This window comes from Crocodylus porosus, unplaced genomic scaffold, assembly GCF_001723895.1.
Source record: "Crocodylus porosus isolate Cpor-Errol unplaced genomic scaffold, CroPor_comp1, whole genome shotgun sequence".
Lineage (NCBI taxonomy): Eukaryota > Metazoa > Chordata > Crocodylia > Crocodylidae > Crocodylus > Crocodylus porosus.
In genome coordinates this window covers 13,364,089-13,375,111 of record NW_017728947.1, presented here as the reverse complement: position 1 = coordinate 13,375,111, position 11,023 = coordinate 13,364,089, and positions in this window count along the sequence as shown.

The window sequence follows — 11,023 nt, the reverse complement described above, 5'->3', positions numbered from 1 at the left end:
CTAAGGGACCTGAACCTGTTCAGCCTCCACAAGAGAAGGCTGAGGGGGATCTAGTGGCCATTTACAAACTAGTCGGGGGGGACCAGCAGGCACTGGGGGAGTCCCTGTTCCCCCGAGCACTCCCAGGAGTGACTAGAAACAATGGACACAAGCTAGCGGAGGGTAGATTCAGGCTAGACATTAGGAGGTGCTACTTCAGTGTCAGGGCGGCTAGGATCTGGAACCAACTTCCAAGAGAAGTGGTGCTGGCTCCTACCCTGGGGTTCTTTAAAGGAAGGCTAGATGAACACCTGGCTGGAGGCATTTGACCCTTTCCTGCCATGGCAGGGGGTCAGACTTTATGATCTGCTCAGGTCCCTGCTGACCCTACCAACTATGAAACTATGAGAATGTATAGGCCTGTGTGTGCCAATTGTGTTGTGTTATCATACTATTATTTTGAAAAAATTAACTTAAAGTCACTGGGAATAGAGTTGGGACCCCCAGTTCTGGGATGACCCCTGGCTGTACAAGGTCCTTAAAACAAATACCTGTTGATTAAGAACGTAAGTAGTTCACTTGTTTGAGTGTACTGATGACTAGGAACTACTTATCAGATTTAGGATATTTTCATCCTTAACAGAGACTATCCCAGCAGGTTGCAGGGCTTGGAGAAAAGCAGTCTGCATGCCCCCCTCCGCCCCCCGCATCCCATGGCACACTTACACCAGGGAGTGAAAGCCCCAGCACACTAGACATGATAGGACGGGTAGCGGCTGGAACTTCTGGCCCGAACAGGCAAAGAGCTGTCCAAGCCACTGGGCGGATGGGTTAACTCTAGCTGCAGCCCCTCTGCCCAGCTTTGCGGGGCCCCCCAAAGTGTGGGGCCCGGGAAGCTTGCCCTGATTCGACTCCCCCCCGCCCCGAGATGGCCATGATCCTTAAGCATTTATTGAACTGGGGCCCTACTGCTGGCTTCAGTGGCTGTTTTTAACTCCTCCTGCTTTCCTAGAAGAAATACTTGGATCCATAGGAGTTAGCAATGAAGACTCACGGGCCGCATCCAAACGTGCAGGGGTGTGCAGTTTGTGGCACCACAAGCCACACATGGCAAATGTTAAAATGTGCCCTGCACTGCAAATTCACAGTGCAGGCCCAAAAATTGCTATCAGGATTTCCCAGTAGTAACTTCCCCGGCCCCTAAAGCCTCATAATAGAACAAAAAGTGGCACCATGAACTCACAAGAAGAGTGCACTGGCACACATGCCAGGCCATCCACAGTAGCACTCTGGCTTCCAGCCAGGCCTCCATGCTGCCTGACTTGTGCTCCTGCTACTCCAGGTAAGACTGCTGGGGCCAGCATGGGTGTTGTCCCCAGTAGCAGCCTCCAGCTCTCCCTGGCTGAAGAGTGGGGAGGAGCTGGGTAAGGGCAGTTTGCCCATTGTGGGACAATTTGTCATGCAATGAAGTGCACGTGCAGCGGTGTGTGCTGTGGCAATTTGTGCCACTGCAAACACATGCCCCTCCCTGCATGTCTGGACACAGCCTAGGAGTCTTCTTCCATTCCAGCTTTCCATCTTATCTAGCTGTACCCTTTCTCTTCCCCCTGTCACACACATCCTAAGACCACAAATTATGGCTCCTTATCTTCTGCATGAGGAAATCTGATTTTTCAGAGCCAGTCAGTTCTCCTTAACTGACTGACTTCAGAGACTCTGTCCTTTCAGAGAGAGGCTTGGTTGCCCCTCCAGTGTTCCCCGAAGGTCTGACTCCATTAATTAAACAATGAGCTAGTGATAAAAATACACTGAAGAGATTTCAAAGGTTGCATTTTTACTTTGATGATCCCAGCAATAATGTCGTGGCACATTACTTTTTATGAGTTGCAACAAATGTTGTTTATAAAATTCTCCACAAAAGGTTTAAAAACTAAAAAGCCCCATCCTACAACATTTCCTTAGCTTCAGTAGGTGTTTGGTCTGAGTGAAGACTGCATTTTTTTTTCTTCTTGGTGAGATCTTCAGATAGTGGAATAAAACAGTGGTAACAGTGTCTTAATATACCTGAGCAGATGCATTTGGGAGAAGAGGAACACCTGCTAACATTTAAAATAGGGTGCCAGGTGCTCTTGGAATCTAAAAATTTTCGCTGTTTTTAGAGTCTTTAATATCCACCTAGTGCATATTCAGCTACAGGCGGCAGGAACTGCAAGTGCCAAAAAGCTTATTATTCTGGGGCTGACAAGGCATTTTGCCAGTGACAGCTAAAAAGAAATAACACTTCATACAACAGCCCCACACTGATACTAAATTTATAGTGAGTATAAAAAATATTTGTTTAGCTCATTGAATGAAGTTAATATCACTTCTCCACCTGTCCTACCCTTATTGATTCTTAAATTAAGTTTCTTTTTTTAAATAGCTTTTGAAGATTTAAAGATGTCTCTCCTATTTCAGTCATTATCTTTTTGAGTTGTAATTGCCCAGACTTATTTCTCTCTCCTGTAAGCTAAGGAGTTCTCATAATAGAAACAAGCACTACTCTGTGGGTCAGAGAGCAGAAAATAAGAAAGGCTTCCTCTTGGCAGAATCATATTTTATTCCACAGGGAGACAACATTTCTTTGCAAAACACTCCTCTGACTTTAAAATAATACATAATAACTATAAAATTACCAAATGTCAGGTAAACAAAAAGTTATTAAGGATGACCTTATTAGTTCTATCTGCAATTCACAGAGCGAGGTAATTGTCAAGTCTCTCTGTTATTAGGTTGAAATAATAGTTTGGGGACCATCAACATTAAAATTTCATTATGATGGGACAAAAAGGCTCATGTATAATCAATAGTAAGAATCCATTATTATTGACTTGGAATGAATGAAGCATGAACACATTTGTGCAGATATGAACCGTTAGCAATCTTGTGAATAATAAAGAATTAACACTACACAGATAATGTCGTTCTGGGAATCGGACTCTACCTTAAATTGGTACATGCCTCTGTTATAAAGTCTGATTCATGTCCCTTGATAACTTCTATTAAGCTGTTTCTCAAAATACTTTGTGTCTACAGTTTTGTATACGTCACATTTGGATTGCAAGTGAGGCAAATGAGGGGGCAGCCTCACTAGTTTGGGGGGGTGCTTCTAGAAAAAGTAGTGCTGTTTATGACTGAGCCCAAATTCAGCAATGGCCCTATGGCACTGGGTACACTGAGAAGGCTTTGACATTAAATAAAATAAATAAATAAAAAGAGAGAGACTGGATGTCAGGGTCTGAATGATCATTTTCTGCCTGACTGATATTGAGGGTGGGACTATAGCCAGGTCCTTTCTTTGTCTATTGAAGCATATGTGAAGGAACAAAATACCAGTAGTTAGGGGATGCAGGACAGCAAATGATGAAAAAGGGAGTAGAGCCTGTGGAATTCCTGAAGATCCTGCTAAACCCTGAACATCATGTAACATCATACATGAGAGCTGCTGAGACTGCAGTGGGAATAGCCTCTATTTTTGTGTCATCATGTGACATGTCACATTAGCATTATAATTGCATAACATTTACTTGCCATTACAGGAAGGGGAAGAGCGATCTAATGGTTCAGCTATAATGTGTCAAATCTGTGAAGTTTTATTTTTTCACTCCCTTTTGTAAAAGTACCTATTAAAAAAAAGGTGTCTCTAAGTAGATGCAATTGAAAGGTCTGTTAGCTTTGCTTGTACACTGATTAGGAGAGTAACAGTCTAGTAAGAGCTGATAACTGTCTGGTGGCTTTCTGCAGCCATGTTGGATGCTCTTCAGAACATGCTATGACTGGACTGATTTACTTTTGACCAGCTCCCTAAACTCCTGTCTACTGGGGTCTGTATCTCACTGCCAAGAGACCTAAAGAAGTTTGAATCTGAAGCCCCTGCCACATGCTACACTTAAGACATCGTTAACCAGTTAAGCTGTGACCCAGCCACATGTTCAATCTATTAATGGCATGATAAAAGGAGAAATAAAACACACAGTTATTCCACAGAAAAGTGCAATAATGTTGTGGCTGGTTCCTGTGACACCATCAAGTGAGTGTGTGGCTAGATACATCCCTGCAGCTGGGAGCCCAGATCAGCTGATGGGGGGGTGGGCGTGGTCATAGCTGTGGGGGCTCACCATGTGCCCCCGAGTCTGCAGCTGTTGGGATTCCCAGCCATGGGGATGCACCATGCATTCCTGTGGCAGGAAGTCCCATCAGCTGATGGCACTCCCAGCTGTGGGGGCATATGATGCTCACCCCGTACTGGCAATAAAGCATGATGGTATCTGATGAATGATCCCAGAATCACTATTTATTCCACACCCAGGTACCATGGCAGGAAGCTCGATTGTGTGGATCACACAGTCAAATCCTGCAGATCTGGACGGGGCTGAGTGACTACCTAAAAAGTCACCTTTTTATTTTGATATTTGGCTTTAAGGAGAAAGAGTTGCTGTAAGTTTAGTTCTAATCCTTAACCATTCTTAACCTACCTACCTAACCATTTACATGTCTGCTGTAGAGGCTGTTACCACAGGCAACTGGTAGTGGGGGTGGGGGCATGTGCCCCCCCACCCCAACCAGGCCATCCTGCACTACTGACACCATCGGTGGCTTCTGTGGGTGTTTACCAGCTCCGTCCTCACTGCTGATGCTGCTGGTGGCTTCTGTGGGTGCTTGCCAGCCCCGTCCCCACTGCTGACGCTGCTGGCAGCTTCTGCAGGTGCCCCGCCAGACTCAGGAGACACCAGTCGCCCATGGCTGTTACATCATACATAACCCTGTAATAAAAGACCTAGCTGGACCTCTTAGAAACTCTCAATCTTAAACTCCCAGGTTCCAGCTACCATACTCCTGCTAGAGTACTTCTTCAGGGGATGAATACATACCTTCAAAGTGAAAGACTCAAAGCAGTCTCCTTTTGAAGCCTTGGGCAGCTCCCACTCCTATTTCATCCAGTGGTGTTTGGCCACCACTCAAGCAGTGCTGTTGGGAAGAAAAGCATAGAGCTAGGGCTGACAAGCATTCCCCTTCTTTGACAGACAGAGGGGAATGAAAGCGCTATCTGCTGATGACGTGTATCTTGACAGCACCCAGTGCAACCTATTGGTATGGACAGAAGCATGGGGAGAGAGCATATTCCTTTTCCAACTTTTAGCAAGTGGGGAACAACTGTGTAAATCTTCTTTCCCCTTCCTCGGCATGGTTAAGAGAGTCGAATAATTAATAGGAAAAGGAATCCAGTTGGTGACGTGCTGTGGTAATATTCTATGCCATAATATACCCTTTTTTAGGGCAGGTGGTTGATGTAACAGAAGAATGAGGTATCTTCACTGATGGAGAGTGATGGAGAGTGAAGCAGAAAAGTTTGAGCATTTGTGGCTTATCCAGAACACGGGTCACTTTCCCAACTAATTTTTTGCAGTTAATCTATGATGTAAGTGTTTGGCATTTGCTTTACCTGCCTGAGGTAGGAAATAAAGGACAGAGTCATTTTAAATTTATGAAAATATGAAAAAGGACAGAATTTTTTTGATTTTTTTTTCTATAAAGCATATTTGAAACTGAAGTTCTTCAGGTTTTTCTTTTTTTTTTAAGTAAGAGGTGCATGCAGGGCACATAAAAAACATTAAAAAGGTTCTAAGGAGTACATACTACAAATCAATGAACAAGTTGTTCAGAACAGCACTAACAATGAATATAACTGAGCATATATAAATCTGAGGAGGAAACCTTTTTTTTTCTCATCTTGTCAAATCCCCTGCTGATTTATAAAATAGACAAACCAGTTGCCAGAAAAATCACCAAAGTATGCCCAGGAATTATACAGTAGTTTAAAAATGCATTGCTATTGTAGCCACAACACAGTATTCATCACAGATACAGCTCCATAATTATAATTGTTGAACATAATTCCCCAAAACTAAATCTGCTACTGTATTAGATTGAGTGATCACTGCAGAGTTTCTCTCTACCCAGAAAAATCCTATTTTTCTCCCACTGAGTTGCCTCAGTCTGTTTTCCTTTTAGTGGCAAAACTAATTTGAAGTAATCCATTTCAAAGCTTATTTCTTTAGCATAACTAAGTTCTCAGTTAAGAAGATGCATTTTTAAACTCCTAGTCTCCTGAATTATTTTTCATATTTAAAGCGAGCAAACGTGTGTTGTAAAACTTTCAGATCTCCTCTTGTGCTTCCTCTGGGTGCCTGCTTCCCTGCTGTGATGTTTGATCCCTGTTGACTTCTCTGTGAATGTTTGTTTGCATTAGTATGGGTAAGATCTCCTTGTACCATTATCAAGAGCAGGTAATCTCTAGGAAGAGGCATGCATACTTGAATTCTTTGCATGGGCAAATATATTTTAGTTCTGCCTTTTTTGTAATCTATTTTACAAACGTTCAGGCACATGATGAAGATATAGTGCTTGGCATAAAAATGTAATGTTTCAAGTAAAAGCATTTACTTGTAGGTCATAATTGTTTTTAAGTACTATATATAAAGGGGGTAAAAGCAATGCAATTTACAGTAGTTTCAACCATGAGAATATTTTTGTTCATAAACTATATTTCAGTTCTAAACCGTAATAAATACCCATGAGACAATGAATTTGCACACATACATTTTAAAATCTGTTTTTCTTTTCTTGCCATCTCCCTCCCCCCACTTTTTTTCTTGTGGATTCTTGCCTTCATTGTCCCATACCTTGTTTTCTGCCACCTTGCCATGACTGCCCCTAACCAGGGGTTATACAAATGAGGTGGGGGGGGGGGTTTCCCTCCCTTTCTTCTTGCCATGTGATTACTTACCTTTACACCCTAAGTGCTGCCACTCTGTGAAACAGATGTAAAGAGAAGCTCAGCTCAAGCTCCTCTTCTGAATGAGATGAGAGCCTAATTAGAAGTCAGTGAAAAGCTCCACTTTCCGAACTAAATGGACTTCAGGTTGAATTTTTTTGGACTCGATGTCAGGAGATTCTTTTTGTAAGAAAGCATCTCTTTCAAGAAGCAGCTGGTACATTTTGTAAAGCACCCCATACCCAGGAGCACAGGGTCTGGGGCAGGGGTAGGCCAAATATGGCTTGCAGACTGGATCCGGCCCACTAACTGATTGGATCTGGCCTGCAGGTGGGCACCTGCCAATTGACTGGATATGCCCTGCAGCTGTCCCTGCAGTGCTCCACGGGGAGCTCAGCCCACCCGCTCCTGCCCAGGGCAGCCCGCATCATGCTCCTGTCCATTCCTGCCGGTCCTGGCCCCAGCCCCAGCCAGCATGCAGTTTCCCAGTGGGACTACTACTGCAGCTGCCCAGATGCTGTTTGGCTCCCCCATCTCCAGCTGCTCCTCATCCCCTTTCTGCCCCTGCTGTACCACTCCAGGTGGGGGGAAGCTGTAGCCAGGTGGTTTCTGCCCCAGTGTGAGGCTCCAACTCCTGGCCACTTTCCACCCACTCTGCCTGCCTGGCAGGATGAGCAGCCACCTGTGGGCAGCTGAATGTCTGGAAAGAAGCTAGGAGCTTGAGCAGGAGCTCTGCACACTGGGGCAGGAGCTGCCCTGCTGCAACTTTCCCCCACCTGGAGCAGTGCAGCAGAGACCAGAATAGGACTTGCTGGAGATGGGGGTAGCTGACCAGTACCCAGATGGCTGCAGCTGCATGGGGAGCAGCCCTGCTAGGAAGCTGTGTGCGCCAGCTGGAGCTGGAGCCAGTAGGAATAGGTGGAAGTGCAATGCAGGCTACCGAGGGTGGCAACGGGAGGGGCTTGGCCCCATGCAGAGTGCTGTGGGGGCAGCCACAGGCTGGATGGGGGGAATGAACCCCACCTGCATTGTGCCACCCCAGTGAGCTAGCTGTATGTGCCTCCTGCTCCCCATCTCCATCTCTCCCACTCCCAGCTGGCTCCTGGGACCTAGTGCATGGGCAGCCTCCCACACATGCGCACACTTCCCTTATCCCCCCACAAACAGAAGAGACAAGAATAAGACTCTGTTTCGTGCTATTATGCAATCATCTTTATATATGCTACTCAAACTTAAACCAGGACAAAAATATTTTTTGAAATAAAATTAAAATATGGTAGAGTAGATTTTTTGTAGTACACAATTTGTTAAAATGACTTCTTCTAAAAGATTTAACGTGTGAACTCCTCGACTGCTCACCAAAACTCGTTAAGTGGCCCTCCCAACAAAATAATCGCCCATCCGTGGCCTGGGGTTTCTCTTGAAACCTGTCTCCCAAGCCAAGCCCAAGAATACTTTCCATTCCTGTGTATTTCTCAGCATCATTAAGAGTGTGCACTTTATTCTCTCTTTGTCACGTATGATGAAACCAGTGGAGATCCCTTTTTTGTGCTGCCACACCAATATCCTGAATGTTGATCAGCTGGATATCTGTATAACCTGCACAAAATGTACCGGCCACTTTTTTACTGCAAAGTGTGTTCTAGTTTTCATGTTGTTAAATATTTTGTTTTAATTTAAACATGATTATGGGTTTTTTTGTTTGTGTCCGATTTGTACAGCATGTATTGTATAATTTTGCTTTCTGTATTTGAGATCTGGTCTCCTCTCTTCTGGGCAGTGTTCTTTTTTTAATTAACTGGCTGAGAGAGAGCCTGGGGGAAGGGCAAGTCCTGACTGGAAAAGCCTGGGTGATATTGTGCCAGGTATATAGAAACCTCTCAGCTAGAACTTGGGGATCTTTCCCTTGGGGATGCTGAGAGCTGGAAAGCTGAATTGAGAGCTGGAGACATTGCTCCCTATGGGGTGGTCACCCTCCAGCCCTGCGCTAGAGAAGTGAGTTGGTGCTACGTGAAGGGAAAATCCAAGGTAAAGGGAAAAAGTCCTTCTTAAAGTTTGAGACTCAACTCCTTTCTCCATCTCCTTCCTTTTTTCTGAGTTGTGGAGTGGGATAATACCATGGCAGTATTAATCCCTGGAGCAAATTGACCAGAAATGGAGTCCTGGCAGTTGTTGGCCAGGATAGGCTTGCCCCATTTTGTTGTTTTGCAGCTGTTGTGTCTCCTCTTAACTGTGTAGCTGAGACTGGATGTCCAGGCTACAGCCAGATAGGCCTGGGTTCCCTTTTATTGTCTTAGCACAGTTGCATAGCTGCAATGAGATGTCCAGGCTCAGCTTGGTGCCCTTTTGTTGCTTGGCCCAGGCCGCAGTGCAAGTTTGGCCTGGCTCTTTGAATTTTCTTGCAGTTTTCTGCCCCAGCAGAGCTGGGGATTGGGAGTAGGAATTTGGGGGGTGAGGTATGTTGACTGAAGCCACTGAGTGGAAATAGAGATCAGTGCCCTACAGCTTCCAAGAAGCAACTGTGTCCCATGCAATGCAGAAGGACCTGTGCTCTCGATCAGCTCCCCACGATGCAGCAAATTCAAGGAGAAGCTCATAGGACTCCCAGTGTGGGCTCCCTCTCCAGCCCATTGCTGAAGGGCGGGTATAGGGGTGCAGGCCCCTGGAACTACCCTTCAGGGAGCCCCCAAATCCCAGACTGCCTGGCTATGGCTGAAGCCTCCCCAACAGGGTGCAACCTATAGACTATGCCTTGCAGTTGCTAGTATTTTAAATTGCATTTGGGGTCTTCCTTTGTTTTCCTTGCCTTTGTTTTCTGTGATAAATCTGTCCTTTGTATGTACGCTGCTTGTGGGGAGGGTTTTTTTATTTATGTGGGACAGCCCAGCCAAATTCAGTAATCACAGATTTCTGGGTGGGGGCTTAAACCACAGTAAAAATTCATTGGATACAGCAAAATTGAACCTGGCCCTTGTTGCTGCCACCTGATACCCGGTGTATTACATGAAATATGAAGTTCTCCGTACATGGAGTAGTACTTAGTTGTGGGAGAGGTAGACTTCCAACCTCCACCCAAACAATACAACACCAGAAGACCTGATTAGTAGTGCTGGAGCTTGTAGATGGTCATTTTTGTTTTGAATCATTATTCAGCAAGTATTTCAACATGATAATGGGGCAGTCTGGGTGTTATAGGTACTGTCCTTTTGAATGCGATATAAAACAGAGGTTCTGAGAACATAGGGGACCGTGCCTTGGGGCCCCCACCTGAGGGGGCCCCTCCTTAAGCTTTGTGGTCAGCAAAGATTTGAAAGTTACAATGTAACGGAGATTAGCATGACCTGACTCAGCCAGCCAGCTGAGCCAGGCCATACATCTCCACCTGAGGGGGCCCCTTTAGGACCATGCCTGGCCCTCCCCTCCCTTGACTCAACCGTCTTTCTGCTGGGACATGTTCAGTAACCAGGAAGGGGTGTAGGATTCCTGCTTGATTTCAGGGCATGGACCCAGGTGTTAGAAATGGAATATTGTTAGAAATGGAGTATTGTTAGAAATGCACAGCTTGCATCTTGCACCCAATAAGAAAGAAACACTGCCAAGGACTTTTTTCCTTTCCCAGCCTTGCCACAGCTTTTCTTATGCTAAATTGTAGACTCTCCCCCAGCTTCTCCCTAGCCTTTCTCATACCGATTACAGAAGCTGGAATTCAACTGACTGTGTCCTTGAAAGGGGGAGGGGGGGTTGAACCCTTGGTGACCTATTGTAGTCTCTGAGCATGCTTAATTAGCTGATGCATATTTACCTCTCCGCCCTGCATACTTAAGTAGTTAATTATACTATACATGCGATGTATGTAGTGATGTAACCACATGTATGCTTGTATGAAACAGAAGTGAGCTGTAAGAGTTCCTGTTTCTGCACACGTGCCCAGGAGGGAAAAGACAAATATAGGCTGCAAAATTCCTTTGTTGGTTCAGAGTAATCTGAGTTCTTGACTCTGCTCTGACCCTATTTGCAAATACACCTTTTGTGCCATCTAATGAGTGTGTGTCTGTGATTTTTGTGGCCTCCAGAGAAACGAACCGCTTTATGCATCACAGGAGTGGGGGAGTGGCTTTCAGCTGGCCAGGGGTGGGAATGCAGTAGCTACCCAGGCTGGACACAAAGCTGGTCAGGGCCTGTACTCAGATTGGTTGGCCTCCCCTCCAGACACCTCCAATAATATGTCTG